Source organism: Stigmatopora argus, chromosome 4, assembly GCF_051989625.1.
Source record: "Stigmatopora argus isolate UIUO_Sarg chromosome 4, RoL_Sarg_1.0, whole genome shotgun sequence".
NCBI lineage: Eukaryota > Metazoa > Chordata > Actinopteri > Syngnathiformes > Syngnathidae > Stigmatopora > Stigmatopora argus.
This window is the reverse complement of record NC_135390.1, coordinates 21307126-21327894: the sequence shown is the minus strand read 5'-3', so window position 1 is coordinate 21327894 and position 20769 is coordinate 21307126. Positions and strand designations below refer to the sequence as shown.

The 20769-nt window shown below is 51.9% G+C and overlaps 1 protein-coding gene across 3 annotated transcripts in view; it reads left to right on the top strand.

Moving 5' to 3' along the window:
• The first annotated feature begins 9538 nt into the window (after positions 1-9538).
• grik3 (glutamate ionotropic receptor kainate type subunit 3) overlaps positions 9539-20769 on the top strand; it is a 154985-nt gene continuing 143754 nt past the window's right edge. For 2 of the 3 annotated variants that reach the window (XR_013299920.1, XM_077597995.1), the window contains exons 1-2: positions 9539-10061; positions 17464-17545. The gene's annotated coding sequence lies outside the window, so the exon portion shown is untranslated. The remainder of the gene's footprint in view (positions 10062-17463; positions 17546-20769) is intronic. The other variant, XM_077597997.1, reaches the window with a different exon arrangement.

The window sequence follows — 20769 nt, the reverse complement described above, 5'->3', positions numbered from 1 at the left end:
GAGCCCACACGACCACACGGATGAGGAGCCCACACGGATGAGGAGCCCACACGGATGAGGAGCCCACACGGATGAGGAGCCCACACGGATGAGGAGCCCACACGGATGAGGAGCCCACACGATGAGGAGCCCACACGGATGAGGAGCCCACACGGATGAGGAGCCCACACGGATGAGGAGCCCACACGGATGAGGAGCCCACACGGATGAGGAGCCCACACGGATGAGGAGCCCACTCGGATGAGGAGCCCACTCGGATGAGGAGCCCACTCGGATGAGGAGCCCACTCGGATGAGGAGCCCACTCGGATGAGGAGCCCACTCGGATGAGGAGCCCACTCGGATGAGGAGCCCACTCGGATGAGGAGCCCACTCGGATGAGGAGCCCACTCGGATGAGGAGCCCACTCGGATGAAGGAGCCCACTCGGATGAGGAGCCCACTCGGATGAGGAGCCCACTCGGATGAGGAGCCCACTCGGATGAGGAGCCCACTCGGCTGAGGAGCCCACTCGGATGAGGAGCCCACTCGGATGAGGAGCCCACTCGGATGAGGAGCCCACACGGATGAGGAGCCCACACGGATGAGGAGCCCACACGGATGAGGAGCCCACACGGATGAGGAGCCCACACGGATGAGGAGCCCACACGGATGAGGAGCCCACACGGATGAGGAGCCCACACGGATGAGGAGCCCACACGGATGAGGAGCCCACACGGATGAGGAGCCCACACGGATGAGGAGCCCACACGGATGAGGAGCCCACACGGATGAGGAGCCCACACGGATGAGGAGCCCACACGGATGAGGAGCCCACACGGATGAGGAGCCCACACGGATGAGGAGCCCACACGGATGAGGAGCCCACACGGATGAGGAGCCCACACGGATGAGGAGCCCACACGGATGAGGAGCCCACACGGATGAGGAGCCCACACGGATGAGGAGCCCACACGGATGAGGAGCCCACTCGGATGAGGAGCCCACTCGGATGAGGAGCCCACTCGGATGAGGAGCCCACTCGGATGAGGAGCCCACTCGGATGAGGAGCCCACTCGGATGAGGAGCCCACACGGATGAGGAGCCCACACGGATGAGGAGCCACACACGGATGAGGAGACCCACACGGATGAGGAGCCCACACGGGATGAGGAGCCCACACGGATGAGGAGCCCACCACGGATGAGGAGCCCACACGGATGAGGAGCCCACACGGATGAGGAGCCCACACGGATGAGGAGCCCACACGGATGAGGAGCCCACGGATGAGGAGCCCACACGGATGAGGAGCCCACACGGATGAGGAGCCCACACGGATGAGGAGCCACACGGATGAGGAGCCCACACGGATGAGGAGCCCACACGGATGAGGAGCCCACACGGATGAGGAGCCCACACGGATGAGGAGCCCACTCGGATGAGGAGCCCACACGGATGAGGAGCCCACTCGGATGAGGAGCCCACTCGGATGAGGAGCCCACTCGGATGAGGAGCCCACTCGGATGAGGAGCCCACTCGGATGAGGAGCCCACTCGGATGAGGAGCCCACTCGGATGAGGAGCCCACTCGGATGAGGAGCCCACTCGGATGAGGAGCCCACTCGGATGAGGAGCCCACTCGGATGAGGAGCCCACTCGGATGAGGAGCCCACTCGGATGAGGAGCCCACTCGGATGAGGAGCCCACTCGGATGAGGAGCCCACTCGGATGAGGAGCCCACTCGGATGAGGAGCCCACTCGGATGAGGAGCCCACTCGGATGAGGAGCCCACTCGGATGAGGGAGCCCACTCGGTATGAGGAGCCCACTCGGATGAGGAGCCCACTCGGATGAGGAGCCCACTCGGATGAGGAGCCCACTCGGATGAGGAGCCCACACGGATGAGGAGCCCACACGGATGAGGAGCCCACACGGATGAGGAGCCCACACGGATGAGGAGCCCACACGGATGAGGAGCCCACACGGATGAGGAGCCCACACGGATGAGGAGCCCACACGGATGAGGAGCCCACACGGATGAGGAGCCACACGGATGAGGAGGCCCACACGGATGAGGAGCCCACACGGATGAGGAGCCCACACGGATGAGGAGCCCACACGGATGAGGAGCCCACACGGATGAGGAGCCCACACGGATGAGGAGCCCACACGGATGAGGAGCCCACACGGATGAGGAGCCCACACGGATGAGGAGCCCACACGGATGAGGAGCCCACACGGATGAGGAGCCCACACGGATGAGGAGCCCACACGGATGAGGAGCCCACTCGGATGAGGAGCCCACTCGGATGAGGAGCCCACTCGGATGAGGAGCCCACTCGGATGAGGAGCCCACTCGGATGAGGAGCCCACTCGGATGAGGAGCCCACTCGGATGAGGAGCCCACTCGGATGAGGAGCCCACTCGGATGAGGAGCCCACTCGGATGAGGAGCCCACTCGGATGAGGAGCCCACTCGGATGAGGAGCCCACTCGGATGAGGAGCCACTCGGATGAGGAGCCCACTCGGATGAGGAGCCCACTCGGATGAGGAGCCCACTCGGATGAGGAGCCCACTCGGATGAGGAGCCCACTCGGATGAGGAGCCCACTCGGATGAGGAGAGCCCACTCGGATGAGGAGCCCACTCGGATGAGGAGCCCACTCGGATGAGGAGCCCACTCGGATGAGGAGCCCACTCGGATGAGGAGCCACTCGGATGAGGAGCCCACTCGGATGAGGAGCCCACTCGGATGAGGAGCCCACTCGGATGAGGAGCCCACTCGGATGAGGAGCCCACTCGGATGAGGAGCCCACTCGGATGAGGAGCCCACTCGGATGAGGAGCCCACTCGGATGAGGAGCCCACTCGGATGAGGAGCCCACTCGGATGAGGAGCCCACTCGGATGAGGAGCCCACTCGGATGAGGAGCCCACTCGGATGAGGAGCCCACACGGATGAGGAGCCCACACGGATGAGGAGCCCACACGGATGAGGAGCCCACACGGATGAGGAGCCCACACGGATGAGGAGCCCACACGGATGAGGAGCCCACACGGATGAGAGCCCACACGGATGAGGAGCCCACACGGATGAGGAGCCACACGGATGAGGAGCCCACACGGATGAGGAGCCCACACGGATGAGGAGCCCACACGGATGAGGAGCCCACACGGATGAGGAGCCCACACGGATGAGGAGCCCACACGGATGAGGAGCCCACACGGATGAGGAGCCCACACGGATGAGGAGCCCACACGGATGAGGAGCCCACACGGATGAGGAGCCCACACGGATGAGGAGCCCACACGGATGAGGAGCCCACACGGATGAGGAGCCCACACGGATGAGGAGCCCACACGGATGAGGAGCCCACACGGATGAGGAGCCCACACGGATGAAGGAGCCCACACGGATGAGGAGCCCACTCGGATGAGGAGCCCACTCGGATGAGGAGCCCACTCGGATGAGGAGCCCACTCGGATGAGGAGCCCACTCGGATGAGGAGCCCACACGGATGAGGAGCCCACACGGATGAGGAGCCCACACGGATGAGGAGCCCACACGGATGAGGAGCCCACACGGATGAGGAGCCCACACGGATGAGGAGCCCACACGGATGAGGAGCCCACTCGGATGAGGAGCCCACTCGGATGAGGAGCCCACTCGATGAGGAGCCCATCGGATGAGGAGCCCACTCGGATGAGGAGCCCACTCGGATGAGGAGCCCACTCGGATGAGGAGCCCACTCGGATGAGGAGCCCACTCGGATGAGGAGCCCACTCGGATGAGGAGCCCACTCGGATGAGGAGCCCACTCGGATGAGGAGCCCACTCGGATGAGGAGCCACTCGGATGAGGAGCCCACTCGGATGAGGAGCCCACTCGGATGAGGAGCCCACTCGGATGAGGAGCCCACTCGGATGAGGAGACCCACTCGGATGAGGAGCCCACTCGGATGAGGAGCCCACTCGGATGAGGAGGCCACTCGGATGAGGAGCCCACTCGGATGAGGAGCCCACTCGGATGAGGAGCCCACTCGGATGAGGAGCCCACTCGGATGAGGAGCCCACTCGGATGAGGAGCCCACTCGGATGAGGAGCCCACTCGGATGAGGAGCCCACTCGGATGAGGAGCCCACTCGGATGAGGAGCCCACTCGGATGAGGAGCCCACTCGGATGAGGAGCCCACTCGGATGAGGAGCCCACTCGGATGAGGAGCCCACTCGGATGAGGAGCCCACTCGGATGAGGAGCCCACACGGATGAGGAGCCCACACGGATGAGGAGCCCACACGGATGAGGAGCCCCACACGGATGAGGAGCCCACACGGATGAGGAGCCCACACGGATGAGGAGCCCACACGGATGAGGAGCCCACACGGATGAGGAGCCCACACGGATGAGGAGCCCACACGGATGAGGAGCCCACACGGATGAGGAGCCCACACGGATGAGGAGCCCACACGGATGAGGAGCCCCACGGATGAGGAGCCCACACGGATGAGGAGCCCACACGGATGAGGAGCCCACACGGATGAGGAGCCCACTCGGATGAGGAGCCCACTCGGATGAGGAGCCCACTCGGATGAGGAGCCCACTCGGATGAGGAGCCCACTCGGATGAGGAGCCCACTCGGATGAGGAGCCCACTCGGATGAGGAGCCCACTCGGATGAGGAGCCCACTCGGATGAGGAGCCCACCTGGATGAGGAGCCCACTCGGATGAGGAGCCCACTCGGATGAGGAGCCCACTCGGATGAGGAGCCCACTCGGATGAGGAGCCCACTCGGATGAGGAGCCCACTCGGATGAGGAGCCCACTCGGATGAGGAGCCCACTCGGATGAGGAGCCCACTCGGATGAGGTGCCCACACGGATGAGGAGCCCACACGGATGAGGAGCCCACACGGATGAGGAGCCCACACGGATGGAGGAGCCCACACGGATGAGGAGACCCACACGGATGAGGAGCCACACGGATGAGGGAGCCCACACGGATGAGGAGCCCACACGGATGAGGAGCCCACACGGATGAGGAGCCCACACGGATGAGGAGCCCACACGGATGAGGAGCCCACACGGATGAGGAGCCCACACGGATGAGGAGCCCACACGGATGAGGAGCCCACACGGATGAGGAGCCCACTCGGATGAGGAGCCCACTCGGATGAGGAGCCCACTCGGATGAGGAGCCCACTCGGATGAGGAGCCCACTCGGATGAGGAGCCCACACGGATGAGGAGCCCACACGGATGAGGAGCCCACACGGATGAGGAGCCCACACGGATGAGGAGCCCACACGGATGAGGAGCCCACACGGATGAGGAGCCCACACGGATGAGGAGCCCACACGGATGAGGAGCCCACACGGATGAGGAGCCCACACGGATGAGGAGCCCACTCGGATGAGGAGCCCACTCGGATGAGGAGCCCACTCGGATGAGGAGCCCACTCGGATGAGGAGCCCACTCGGATGAGGAGCCCACTCGGATGAGGAGCCCACTCGGATGAGGAGCCCACTCGGATGAGGAGCCCACTCGGATGAGGAGCCCACTCGGATGAGGAGCCCACTCGGATGAGGAGCCCACTCGGATGAGGAGCCCACTCGGATGAGGAGCCCACTCGGATGAGGAGCCCACTCGGATGAGGAGCCCACTCGGATGAGGAGCCCACTCGGATGAGGAGCCCACTCGGATGAGGAGCCCACTCGGATGAGGAGCCCACTCGGATGAGGAGCCCACTCGGATGAGGAGCCCACTCGGATGAGGAGCCCACTCGGATGAGGGAGCCCACTCGGATGAGGAGCCCACTCGGATGAGGAGCCCCACTCGGATGAGGAGCCCACTCGGATGAGGAGCCCACTCGGATGAGGAGCCCACTCGGATGAGGAGCCCACTCGGATGAGGTGCCACACGGATGAGGAGCCCACACGGATGAGGAGCCCACACGGATGAGGAGCCCACACGGATGAGGAGCCCACACGGATGAGGAGCCCACACGGATGAGGAGCCCACACGGATGAGGAGCCCACACGGATGAGGAGCCCACACGGATGAGGAGCCCACACGGATGAGGAGCCCACACGGATGAGGAGCCCCACACGGATGAGGAGCCCACACGGATGAGGAGCCCACACGGATGAGGAGCCCACACGGATGAGGAGCCCACTCGGATGAGGAGCCCACTCGGATGAGGAGCCCACTCGGATGAGGAGCCACCGGATGAGGAGCCCACACGGATGAGGAGCCCACACGGATGAGGAGCCCACACGGATGAGGAGCCCACACGGATGAGGAGCCCACAGCGATGAGGAGCCCACACGGATGAGGAGCCCACACGGATGAGGAGCCCACACGGATGAGGAGCCCACACGGATGAGGAGCCACACGGATGAGGAGCCCACACGATGAGGAGCCCACTCGGATGAGGAGCCCACTCGGATGAGGAGCCCACTCGATGAGGAGCCCACTCGGATGAGGAGCCCACTCGGATGAGGAGCCCACTCGGATGAGGAGCCCACTCGGATGAGGAGCCCACTCGGATGAGGAGCCCACTCGGATGAGGAGCCCACTCGGATGAGGAGCCCACTCGGATGAGGAGCCCACTCGGATGAGGAGCCCACTCGGATGAGGAGCCCACTCGGATGAGGAGCCCACTCGGATGAGGAGCCCACTCGGATGAGGAGCCCACTCGGATGAGGAGCCCACTCGGATGAGGAGCCCACTCGGATGAGGAGCCCACTCGGATGAGGAGCCCACTCGGATGAGGAGCCCACTCGGATGAGGAGCCCACTCGGATGAGGAGCCCACTCGGATGAGGAGCCCACACGGATGAGGAGCCCACACGGATGAGGAGCCCACACGGATGAGGAGCCCACACGGATGAGGAGCCCACACGGATGAGGAGCCCACACGGATGAGGAGCCACACGGATGAGGAGCCCACACGGATGAGGAGCCCACACGGATGAGAGCCCACACGGATGAGGAGCCCACACGGATGAGGAGCCCACACGGATGAGGAGCCCACACGGATGAGGAGCCCACACGATGAGGAGCCCACACGGATGAGGAGCCCACACGGATGAGGAGCCCACACGGATGAGGAGCCCACACGGATGAGGAGCCCACACGGATGAGGAGCCCACACGGATGAGGAGCCACTCGGATGAGGAGCCCACTCGGATGAGGAGCCCACTCGGATGAGGAGCCCACTCGGATGAGGAGCCCACTCGGATGAGGAGCCCACTCGGATGAGGAGCCCACTCGGATGAGGAGCCCACTCGGATGAGGAGCCCACTCGGATGAGGAGCCACTCGGATGAGGAGCCCACTCGGATGAGGAGCCCACTCGGATGAGGAGCCCACTCGGATGAGGAGCCCACTCGGATGAGGAGCCCACTCGGATGAGGAGCCCACTCGGATGAGGAGCCCACTCGGATGAGGAGCCCACTCGGATGAGGAGCCCCACTCGGATGAGGAGCCCACTCGGATGAGGAGCCCACTCGGATGAGGAGCCCACTCGGATGAGGAGCCCACTCGGATGAGGAGCCCACTCGGATGAGGAGACCCACTCGGATGAGGAGCCCACTCGGATGAGGAGCCCACTCGGATGAGGAGCCCACTCGGATGAGGAGCCCACTCGGATGAGGAGCCCACTCGGATGAGGAGCCCACTCGGATGAGGAGCCCACTCGGATGAGGAGCCCACTCGGATGAGGAGCCCACTCGGATGAGGAGCCCACTCGGATGAGGAGCCCACTCGGATGAGGAGCCCACTCGGATGAGGAGCCCACTCGGATGAGGAGCCCACTCGGATGAGGAGCCCACTCGGATGAGGAGCCCACTCGGATGAGGAGCCCACTCGATGAGGAGCCCACTCGGATGAGGAGCCCACTCGGATGAGGAGCCCACTCGGATGAGGAGCCCACTCGGATGAGGAGCCCACTCGGATGAGGAGCCCACTCGGATGAGGAGCCCACTCGGATGAGGAGCCCACTCGGATGAGGAGCCCACTCGGATGAGGAGCCCACTCGGATGAGGAGCCCACACGGATGAGGAGCCCACACGGATGAGGAGCCCACACGGATGAGGAGCCCACACGGATGAGGAGCCCACACGGATGAGGAGCCCACACGGATGAGGAGCCCACACGGATGAGGAGCCCACACGGATGAGGAGCCCACTCGGATGAGGAGCCCACTCGGATGAGGAGCCCACTCGGATGAGGAGCCCACTCGGATGAGGAGCCCACTCGGATGAGGAGCCCACTCGGATGAGGAGCCCACTCGGATGAGGAGCCCACACGGATGAGGAGCCCACACGGATGAGGAGCCCACACGGATGAGGAGCCCACTCGGATGAGGAGCCCACTCGGATGAGGAGCCCACTCGGATGAGGAGCCCACTCGGATGAGGAGCCCACTCGGATGAGGAGCCCACTCGGATGAGGAGCCCACTCGGATGAGGAGCCCACTCGGATGAGGAGCCCACTCGGATGAGGAGCCCACTCGGATGAGGAGCCCACTCGGATGAGGAGCCCACTCGGATGAGGAGCCCACTCGGATGAGGAGCCCACTCGGATGAGGAGCCCACTCGGATGAGGAGCCCACTCGGATGAGGAGCCCACTCGGATGAGGAGCCCACTCGGATGAGGAGCCCACTCGGATGAGGAGCCCACTCGGATGAGGAGCCCACTCGGATGAGGAGCCCACTCGGATGAGGAGCCCACACGGATGAGGAGCCCACACGGATGAGGAGCCCACACGGATGAGGAGCCCACACGGATGAGGAGCCCACACGGATGAGGAGCCCACTCGGATGAGGAGCCCACTCGGATGAGGAGCCCACTCGGATGAGGAGCCCACTCGGATGAGGAGCCCACTCGCATGAGGAGCCCACACGCATGAGGAGCCCACACGCATGAGGAGCCCACTCGCATGAGGAGCCCACTCGCATGAGGAGCCCACTCGCATGAGGAGCCCACTCGCATGAGGAGCCCACTCGCATGAGGAGCCCACTCGCATGAGGAGCCCACTCGCATGAGGAGCCCACTCGCATGAGGAGCCCACTCGCATGAGGAGCCCACTCGCATGAGGAGCCCACTCGCATGAGGAGCCCACACGCATGAGGAGCCCACACGCATGAGGAGCCCACACGCATGAGGAGCCCACACGCATGAGGAGCCCACACGCATGAGGAGCCCACACGCATGAGGAGCCCACACGCATGAGGAGCCCACTCGCATGAGGAGCCCACTCGCATGAGGAGCCCACTCGCATGAGGAGCCCACTCGCATGAGGAGCCCACTCGGATGAGGAGCCCACTCGGATGAGGAGCCCACTCGGATGAGGAGCCCACTCGGATGAGGAGCCCACACGCATGAGGAGCCCACACGCATGAGGAGCCCACACGCATGAGGAGCCCACACGCATGAGGAGCCCACACGCATGAGGAGCCCACACGCATGAGGAGCCCACACGCATGAGGAGCCCACTCGCATGAGGAGCCCACTCGCATGAGGAGCCCACTCGCATGAGGAGCCCACTCGCATGAGGAGCCCACTCGCATGAGGAGCCCACTCGGATGAGGAGCCCACTCGGATGAGGAGCCCACTCGGATGAGGAGCCCACACGGATGAGGAGCCCACACGGATGAGGAGCCCACACGGATGAGGAGCCCACACGGATGAGGAGCCAACATAAGGAAGACAGTGGGAGGTAAGTGATCCATTTTATTCTTTGTTGGCATCGGTGAGGCAATCCTTCGCAGTCGCCGGGAGCTGGTTGCGCTCGGGAGGTGATGCGATGTATCCATCACGGCAGAAGGCCAGCAAGTCTGAACTCTTGCCTGAGAAAAGTGCACTTCGTGGAGAAGCACCTTCAATTTCGTCATACGCAGCTGGGTATGATGACAATTAGGTTTTTGTCTAGTCAATGATGACGACAAGCCTAAGTCTGATTTTATTTAATTTATTTTTTTAACATGGATGACGAGTCAACATGGATGAGGAGTCAACATGGATGAGGAGTCAACATGGATGAGGAGTCAACATGGATGAGGAGTCAACATGGATGAGGAGTCAACATGAATAAGTAGGTGCAAAAAATGACTTAAGTGGTATGCAGCCTATGGTGTTTTAATTCAAGGTAAGAAATTAGTCTAGATGAGGTCCTCCTAGGTCCAGAACTCCAGTTGAGTATGGTGGTGGTTCTTGGGAAGAAACTTTACTTGAGTCTTGAGTTTGTCTTGGCTGTTATGGTCCTTCAGCAGGTTAAAGAGGTGAAACCCGGGATGTCATTTAAAAAAAACTATTCATTTTTTAGCGCTATACATCCTTTAAATCCTGCATTTAAACAGGTTTGGATTAAAGCAGGTCTGCAGTAAAAAGTGAGAAAATGCCCATTTTGATGAGTTATATCCAAAGTGAAATTCAAAAATTGCAATGATTGTCTTAGTGGAGCATCGGGATTAATCGTGATACCAATTAATATCAGGCAATACACGCCCATGACATATTTTAAACCACCGTCTGTAAAGGACAAACTTCTCGTTAGCTAGCAGCTTTGCAAGGAAAAGAAACTCTACGAAAATCTCAAATGGTCGCCCGTCAAATGTGATATCCGCAACGGGAAACTTCTCCACAAAGATATTAAAAAACAGATGCTTATTTTTTATTAATTGCCTTTTCCATTTCCATGCTTGATGCGGGCATTCCGTTTTTTTCTTTTGCCCCACACCACTTCTGGCCAAGTTTGTACAGTCGCTACTTATTTCGACCCCACGGAAAAACAGCCGCAATTCCCCCGGTACTGGCGAAGCCTCACACGGCCTCTGTTACTTTCTGCTCAGTTGAAGTCGCACTTCAAGAGGCTCCTCTGAAGTCCCGAGCTCCTCGGCGCCGATGTGGCGTGGCGTTGGAAACCATCAGGCAACAAAGGACGGCGGGAGAGCCGGCGTTCTTAGATTTTTTTTCCCCCCATTACAGTTAAAGCAGGACGGCGCCTCCTAATGCTCGGAGGCCTATTTTAGAGAAGGCAAGCTTTTAATGTCTAATGCACACTGTCGGGGCTCACTGACGAGCGGTAAAAACAAGGCCTTCAAAGTAGCCACGACACGCTACCGCGCTTAAATTGTGAGATGAGCTGCCCGTGTGGAAAAGATGATGTCATTTCTATGAAAGTGATCTAGCCCGTTTACACGAGAGTTGCAGAAAGTGAGGATAAAGTTGTCGGGAATTCTGCCAAATGGGCTATACAGTTGTACCTTGAGATACGATCTTAATGCGTTTTGGGACTGAGCTCGTATGTCGATTTATTCGTAACTCAAACGAACTTTTCCCATAGAACTGAACTAAAAACAAATTAATTCGTTCCAACCATCTGAAAAAAAAAAATTGGATTGGAAAAACATTTTCATTGGTTCTAATTCGCCATCTATTAACAAAGTAACAAATAACTAGTGGTTTAATAGTACTAGAATGTGTTTAATAGTACTAAAATTTGATAGATTTCACGGAGTGGAGCGAGAGACTTTTTGCACGGCAATGCGCTCGTAACATAACATAAACAAATTTAAATGAACTTGGATTTTGATGCAGACACACTCAAAAATACGTTTAATCTAACCTTACACTACATTTAATTCTAATTGTGTTTTAAATTTTGATACTTTTCTTCCCCCGGGTTGGTTGTATTTGCCCCGCCTCCACGCTGACTTTCAGATGCAACCTATCGAGGGTTGTTTGCTTTTGTATTCCCTTCAAAATATTCCCAAAATGATGCACACAAATGTCCTCACAATAGGATAACGCACAACCACTTGCCAACGAGAAGTAGTATATTCTCCTCTCGTATTAGCGATCGCTCCGCCATTCGCACTGACTAACAGGAAAAAAATAACAGTGAAAAAATGCAAGCTCTCCCAGTGCTCGCAGAGACATTACACGAGGGAGTTGCGACCAGAAAGACTGTAGCCATGATGTTTTTATGAGCAGCCTCTCGTGTCCGCTGTGTGCTCAAAATTTGTCTCGAATCTCAAGATAAATATTTCCTAAAATTTTACTCGTATCTCAAATTGCTCGTATGTCAGGGCACTCGTATTTCGAGGTATTACTGTAATAAGAATAAGCAAAAATTGCAACTTATAGTTGGAAAAATACATCAAGGGTGTCAGACTCGGGTTGGTTCACGGGGCGCTTTAACGTCAACTTGTTTTCACGTGGGCAGGACCATTTTAGATTTTTTTAAAATAAATGGATTAAAAGAACTGGATTAAAAGCCCTCAATATTCAGTTTTTTATAAATCTAAAACAATGTTAATTTTAGCTTCTTTTTTTTACATATTTTTAGATTTTACAAAATGATTTTTGAACTAAAAACACAGAAAAAATGGATTAAAAAATGACATTTATTGATTTAAAAGGGGGAAAATCAGGAAATGTAATATACATGTATACTCTTCATTTGAATTTGATCCTAAAACAGAAAGTCGGCACTCATGATTTACTTTCCCAGACCGCACAAAATGATGCGGCAGGCCAGATTTGGCCCCCGGGCCGCCACTTTGACACGTGGTCTACATGCTTTAATTCCCCAATAGCGACAGATTCACACCCAAACCGGGATGGAAAGTCTTGCATTGTCGTCTGATACCGAGGCTACCGATCGTTATGTCTGCGCTACGGTCACGTGCAGCGAAAACGGGCGCTAAAGCCGAAGCACGCTGATGATGAGTGACCACGAATCGGACAGGATGTCAGCGAACTAACCACGGGAAGCTTTCAGAGGATTCGTTAAGACAGCCGTTATCATCTATTTCTGCGCTTTTCTTCCCCCCCGCCCGCGGGCGCCTCGCACCTCCGTTGTCCATCTCGCAGCGCGAGCATTAACACTGGGCTCTGTTTTCTGGCCGCCGCTGAATATTTCAATATGGCTCTGCTTATCTGGCGGCCCCCGCGACCCGCCCGGCTGAGCCAGGGCGAGTTGTGGAATGGATACTATACACGGCGCCGTATCTATAAGTGAAGAACTTTGCCCGCAGCCCAACGCGGCAACGGCGCCGTTTGACGGCCCGTCAAATTTCATCTTAACTCTGTGGAAAATAGAATTTTTATCACAGAGCAAATCAAGAAGAGAATAGAAGTTCACGGCTGCGGGGCAAGCCACTTTTATGATGATGAAGACTTGGTTATGTAAAATGAAGGGCTGCAATAGTGGAGAAGGAATTCTGGGTAAAAAATGGGTGTTCCTAAATTGCATGATTATACTGTCGTAAATTAGTCGGAGCTCATTTTCGGAACCGCTTCATCCTCATTGGGGTGGCGGGGGGTGCTGAAGCCGATCCCAGCTGACTCCAGGCCGGCCGGTGGCCAGCCAATCGCAGGGCACGAGGAGACAGACAACCAATCATGCTCACACCCATACCTAGGGGCAATTGATAGTGTCCAATTAGCCTAGCATGTATGTTTTTGGAATGTGGGAGGAAACCCACGCAGGCCCAGGGAGAACATGCAAACTCCACACAGGTGGACCCACCTGGACTTGAACCCAAGACCCCAGAGCTGTGAGGCCGACGTGCTAAATTAGTACCGTATTTTCACGACTATAAGGCGCACTTCAAAGTCTTAAATTTTCTCCAAAATAGACCGGGCGCCTTATAATCCAGTGTGCCTTATATATGCGAAAAAAGGTGTCATTCATTGAGGGTGCGCCTTATAATGTGGTGCGCCTTATAGTCGTGAAAATACGGTAGTAATAAATATAATAAATTATTATTTTTGGAATATTTTTGTTATTAAGGATTTAAGGTTTTCAATTAGGGATTGGGGGGGCTGTAGTAGTGGAGAAATAGAGAGGGAATTCTGGGAAAAAAAGCAATTTTCTAAATTGGATAATTATACGGTCCTAAATTAGGATTTTGGGAATATTTTAGTGATTAAGGATATAAGGATTTCAGTTAGAATTTTTTGTGGGGCTGTAATAGTGGTGAAATAGAGAGGGAATTGTGGGAAAAAAGATTTTCCTAAATTGGATAATTATATTGTCATAAATTAGTATTTTGGTAAAAAAAATTGTGATTTCTGTTAAGCTGAACATGTTTTTAAAATAATCCTGTTAATGAACTTAATCAAAAATCCAAGTATAACAATCCACTCACAAAAGTCGACTCAAACAACTTAACACGCAAACGTGGAAGTGAAAGTTTTTGAAATGAGAGTTTATTCACATGACAAAACCTCCGATTTCGCCACCTCATGTCGTTCCACAAAGATCTTAATATATCCTATATCCATATTAATAAAACTGAGCTCAAAGGGGAAAAAGCTTCTTCCATCAACGAAGGCGTCCAAGCTGAGCGATAACTGCGGCATGGTTGGAAACCGACGGCACTCAAGACCAGTCCGCCCGCCCGCCGGGGTCCTCTCTCATTAGACTGCAGCTGCAACACATTAAGAGCAGATGAATGACTCCTCCGCCATGTGGCCACATCTAATCACCACCGCGGCAGCTCCTCCTCTGGATAACTCCTAAAATTAACCACGCCAGCCTCCATTTTGGCTCCCCCGACGTGGCGCAAATAGAACGTTTGCTCCTTTTCTTACCATCGACTTGATACCATTTATTTAAATCTAGTGGAGGTTATTCAGTTCAAAACGGTGGATCACGACAAATTTGTTGTCTTGCACCAATGATAGCGCATTTATGCCACAAATGTAGAAATGAAGCATTTCGTTAATGGTTAGCGTCTATATTTCATTTTTTTTTTTTTAATAGATCATCACACATCACCGTTTGGCTGTGAGACGTCCGTCTGTATGAAAAATTCCCCCAAAAAGAAATGAATAAGTCTTTAAAAAGTCATTTAATACATGGTATATTTAAAAGGATTTATATACAGTAACCTAAGACATGTCTATTTTTATACAATTTATATTCTCAAAAGAATCTCTTATAGAGCTCTGCTTATTAAAGATTGCAATTCTCCTTTTTAAGTTATAATAAACTACAAATGTATTTACTCACATAGGGCGCACTTAAAATTAAAATTTACCCCAAAGGGAACGGGGCGCCCATTCAGTCGGTGCGCCTTGTGTATGCACTAAATTCAAGATTCTGTAGTTGTATGACACTGCTAGATTGACTTTCTGGGTACATTGCTTGCTGACGCGCTATATTTATATCGTCAAAAGGCGGACCTTTAAAAGGGGAATGCGGGTGTTTAAAACATTGCAATATTACCAATCGATGTTGACATTTTTGTCTGCTAGCAGTGACCGAGACGAACCGGATTAGAGCCGAAATGGTTAAAACGAGATCTGTACTCATCAAAGTACTTTAAAAAAATCCCGTACTAAAGTTGTTATACAGTGTACACCAAGGGTGTCAAACTCGGGTTAGTTTGCGGGCCGCATTAACGTCAACTCGATTTCATGTGGGCCAGACCATTTTCGATATAATATATATTTTTTAAATCGGATTAAAAGAACTAGATCAAAAACCATAAATTTTCAGTTTTTTTCATAGATCTAGAACAATGTTTATTTGAGCTTTTTTTCCTTAGTAGAAGAAAACATCTTTTTAAAGTTATGTTTAATATTAAAGTGGAAAACAGAAAATATTTTTAGATATTTATTTTTAGATGAAATGCTTTTTGAACTTGGATTAAAAATTCCAATTATTGATTTTAAAAAGGGAAAATCAGGAAATATAATACACCTGTATTCTTTATTTTGAATTTGATCCTTAAAAGACAAAGTCGGGACTCATGATTTACTTTCTCGGGCTGCACAAAATGATGTGGCGGGCCAGATTTGGCCCCTGGGCCGCCACTTTGACACCTGTGATGTGGACAAATCAAAAAATTTATAAAATACGGAAAAACGTAGTTAAAAGTTACATCACAGTCCTGAATAAATCAATTACATTTCCTTGTAAAACAGGTCCAAAGCCCAAATGTCACGTATTCAAGACTAAAAATCGGATAAATCTAGTTGTATAAAATGTCAGCGTACAAAAATGTCTTCATTTGACATGTAAACATTTCAAAAATATGTCACCTATTTTATTTATAGCATTTCCTTTATTAGCTTCTCGCCATTTAGCACTTAGAGACATCCGGATGACTAAAAATCCCAATAAACGACATTTTATTCTTTTTACACGCACCTTCAGATATACATGAAAGAAATCTAGTGCTTCACTACACAAATGTTTACTCTGTCTTTCGCTTTTTTGCCACAAAGAACCGGAAGCTTCTGATGTGTCTGACAACGCCTCGTCATTAATAATAAGCCTTAAAGCTATACAACAATTGAATAAAACAACCTATCTACTACGCTAGGCTCATTTGAAGCTAATACCTATCAACGTGTTTTTTTTAAGTCGATGCGAGAAAATCAACATTTTTTTTAATGCACACACAGTTTTTATTTTTTATTTTTTATCCTTTATTGTGGATGACAGGCTACGCCATTTGTTGTTTAATTCCAGCGATTATTGTAATCGAAGAGCGGCACAAAAGAAGAATTTGCGAGAGGAAAACAAAAAAGACTAACATTGTTTGCGCTGAGGCTTTTATTTATCTGTGAGAATATCTTGTTTTCTTTGAAACATCGAACGGAAGCCAAAGGAAAACAAGTTTAATTCTTAGGCCTATTATAGTATTAGCAAGTTCTTTTTATCATTTAAGAGTTAAGACTCACCCAAAAACGTTGTTTTTCTCCTCCTATTTCAAATGTAGTATGCTATTGAATGACTTATTTATTTGGTGCGATGTCCTGACATAAAATGTTTCGTGCAACAAATCAATGTAGTTTTTCGTCTTTGCTAAAAAAGCAAAAATAAACCGTTTTTTAAGCTGACAAAAGACGAAACAAATCAATCGTAGACCTGACAACGTGAGTCACTTCTCTTAAAGTTCTTTTTAAAAAAATTGAGTCGTTAACAACTCTTTAAAATTAGCTAAATTTAAACAAATATATTTTCAGAAAAATCAAGATTTAACAAAAACATGCTTTACTCAAAACTGCCATTTCCTAATCAAATATCACAACTACATCCTAAAAAATAAAAGCAACAGTGTCCATCACATTTTAGGTCTTTTTTTTGTTTCTTCTAACTTCGGTAAAGACAAATATTTTCCCCCCCGTGTGTCAACAAAAAATGGAAAATAATAATCCGTTATTCAATCATAATTGGGAATTAGGTTAGAACTTTATTTCAACCCGTATTCGGGAAATTTCTTGGTTGCAGTAGCAAGACAGGCACAAGACACAGACATTGTAGACCTAGCTAAAAAAACTGGAGCCACACAAGAAGTCCACAAGACTGAGACTGAGGTCCCTCAGTAGTCTGGAGGTTTTAAAGATCATCTTCCTTGCCTTGATCCTCCTAAGCTTGAAAAACGGAAAATGAGTTTTGAGCTGATGTTCCGTAACGAGTTTATAACGCATGGAAAATAAAATATGGCCATGTCTTGTTTCTGTTTTTTCACCAGGTTGGCATTGTTGTGACCAGGACATTTTTTTGCTGCTGCTTTTTATTCTGTGCCCATAGAGGAGAAGAAGAAAGTCTCCCAGGTCAGAGCAACACTTTTATTTTATTTTCCTGACTTTTCTTAAAAATGCTCATACTTGAATCATGAATGTATGAATTGGGAAAACAGACCCGTTCATTCCGTTTTTTTGTTGCCATACGGGAAAATTTTCCTTTTTCCGTAATTAGAACAAATTGTAAATGCACTAGAACTCGGGCGGCCCGGTGGGTAAGTGGTTAGCGTGTTGGATAAGTGGTTAGCGCATTTGCTTCACAGTTTTGGAGTCCTGGGTTCGATCCCAGCTCGGTCCTCCTGTTTGGAGTTGTCATGTTCTCCCTGGGCTTGCATGGGTTTTCTCCGGGTACTCCGGTTTCCTCCCACATCCCAAAAACATGCATGCTAGTCTAGCTAGCTAACACCCTAAATTAGTTGTCCTTTGTCTCTTTGTGCCTTGCATTTGGATGGCCACCAATTCAGGGTATCCGCTGGGATAGACTCCAGCTCCCCCCGCGACCCTTGTGAGGATAAACGGTTCAGAAAATGAATGAATGACCCAAATTAGAACTGTAACACCATAATACATAGTATTCTATCGTCCGTGCGATATCCAGTTTGCACAAAGTGCTCTAAATCCGTCACCCCAGCGGACATAGTTACCCGACAAATCAAAATAACAAAAGTCAGGATAAAGTGATGGTGCATTTTTGAATTCCTATTCGTCCTCTCCGACTTCCCACCGCTCGGTTTGTCAAGCGGCGATGCTCGGCGGAGGATATAAATAGAAGCACTTTTCCGCGGCCGCGTGTACCGTTGCCGTCAGAGGTTGTTTACGCCGCCCGCCGCGGTGGTCCGCGGCCCTCAAAATGTCACATGCGATCGGCCGTCGACCGGGCGACGGCCTGTTCTGCCGACGTACGGCGGAAGAACGGCTACGGCGAGGGCGGGGGGGCGGAGGTACAGCGTGTGGCGAGGGCCCAGGAGCACCAGCAGTCGCTGCCAACCTCGGCGTGGCGGCCTGGGAGATTGACAGCTGACTAGAAGGAGAAGCGGCGGTGGCGGGGGGGGGGCGGGGTCTACTTGATCTGCGCTCCATTGGACAGGTCTGAGGGGGGGGCTAACCGTACATGACTAAACGGCCCGAAGGCGGGTAGGGAAAAGGCCCTGTCACAGACCATTATTGCATCCCGCTTTCCCGCTCGGGGCCAACACATCTGTGCCGGGACGCGGGAAAGTGAAGAATCTGCGCTCGCCGGACTAAAATATGAGACGTTCCGCCTGTCAGAGCAACGGGAAGCAACACGACTTTTCTCGTGTCCCGCCAGGGGCGTGTGCTGAGCGATGTTCATCCGGGTGAAGCGTCAATGGACGTTCTGCTGCTACAGATCTTTTAACACGACCACAAATTTGTACGTAGCACCTGGCCGTAAAATTTAATCTCGCGTGCAACCGCAGAGGATTACGCAAGGCACTTGCCGTTAACGATATGCAGGGTTTGAAGTGGAATTTCAACTACAGCGTGGCAATTCTGGACTTACTAATGACTTCTGCTTGTAAAACAACAGCGTACAGTGAAATTAAATTCTAGTTTTGGAGGTTTTTCTTTTTTTATATCACTTATTTTGAGAAAAACTAACATTAACGTAGCCGAATTTGGTAAATATCCATTGGCCATTGTTTTTAAATGAACTGTCACCAGCCATACTTTTTTTAACATCACTTTTATTGTGCAAAAAGCTAACATTAATGTAGCCAAATCTGGTAAAAATCCATGGATCTTGTTGGCCATTGTTTAAAATGAACTGTCACCAGCCATACTTTTTTAATGTAACTTTTATTGTGCAAAAAGTAAGTAGCCAAATTTGGTCAAATCCATGCATCTTGTTGGCCATTTTTTTAAATGAACTCTCACCAGCCATACTTTTTTAATGTCACTTTTATTGTGCAAAAAGCTAACATTAATGTAGCCAAATTTAGTCAAATCCATGCATCTTGTTGGCCATTTTTTTTAAATCAACTGTCACCACCCATACTTTATGAATATCAATTTTATTGTGCAAGAAGCTAACGTTAATGTTGCCAAATTTGGTCAAATCCATGCATCTTGTTGACCATTTTTTAAAATGAATTGTCACCAACCATACTTTTTTAATATCACTATTATTGTGCAAAAAGCTAACGTTAATGTAGCCAAATTTGGTCAAATCCATGCATCTTTTTGGCCATTATTTTTAAATGATCTTTCTCCAGCCATACTTGTTTAATGTCACTTTTATTGTGCAAAAAGCTAACGTTCATGTTGCCAAATTTGGTCGAATCCATGCATCTTATTAGCCATTGTTTTTAAATCAACTCACACCAGCCGTACTTTTTTAATATCACTTTTATTGTGCAAAAAGCTAACGCTAATGTAGCCAAATTTGTTAAAAATCCATGCATCTTATTGGCCATTATTTTTAAATCAACTGTCACCACCCATACTCTATGAATAGACATTCATTCTCAACTAAAACTACACCGCTTCTTTCCGGGGGTGTCCCCCTGGGTTCCACGCCGGGTCCCCTCTTCATCCACCTCCATTTATAGCCGTCGTTTAAGACTCACACAGACAAAAAATGAGACATACTCATATAAAAAAATGATATTGCCAAAGTAGGTGAGTTGTATTCAATATACGGCCTCTTGGCTTTAAAATTACCCAGAACAGTTTTGCCATCGCAGCTGGTTGCTTGTCGTCAAAGCACCTGAGGAAAGCGGGATGCTTCCCGTCGAGCGCGATGGGGGGGGCGGAGAAGAAAAAAAAAGATCAGCGTCAGCAGCGAACGTTCTTCATCGTCAGTACGGCAGCTTGTCAGGGCCGTGTTCTGGTGGTGGTGGGATGGAGATAAATAAATGTTACATGCTGCTGAGGCTGCACGACGCTAAACACACATTAACATCACATGAATCACACACCGATTGGCTGGAAGATTCAAGTTGGCGGGACTACATTAACTTTTCCCTTCAAGGGATTTTTGCATTACTTCCTCAATACATTTTATCGACGCCATCTCGAACGGTAAAACTCGTTCCACTGGACGATCCACGTGATGGATGTCGATTAAAATGACCGTTTTAAGCAGCCGTCGGCTTGAAAAGCGTCACTGACGTCAAAACTAAGCATCACAATTGACTACCGTATAGGCGTATTTGTTGCAAAAAAAATGATGACTGAATTGAGAGTACGGCTTATATGCGCATAAATTAGACGCCATAACGCAAGACAGTTTA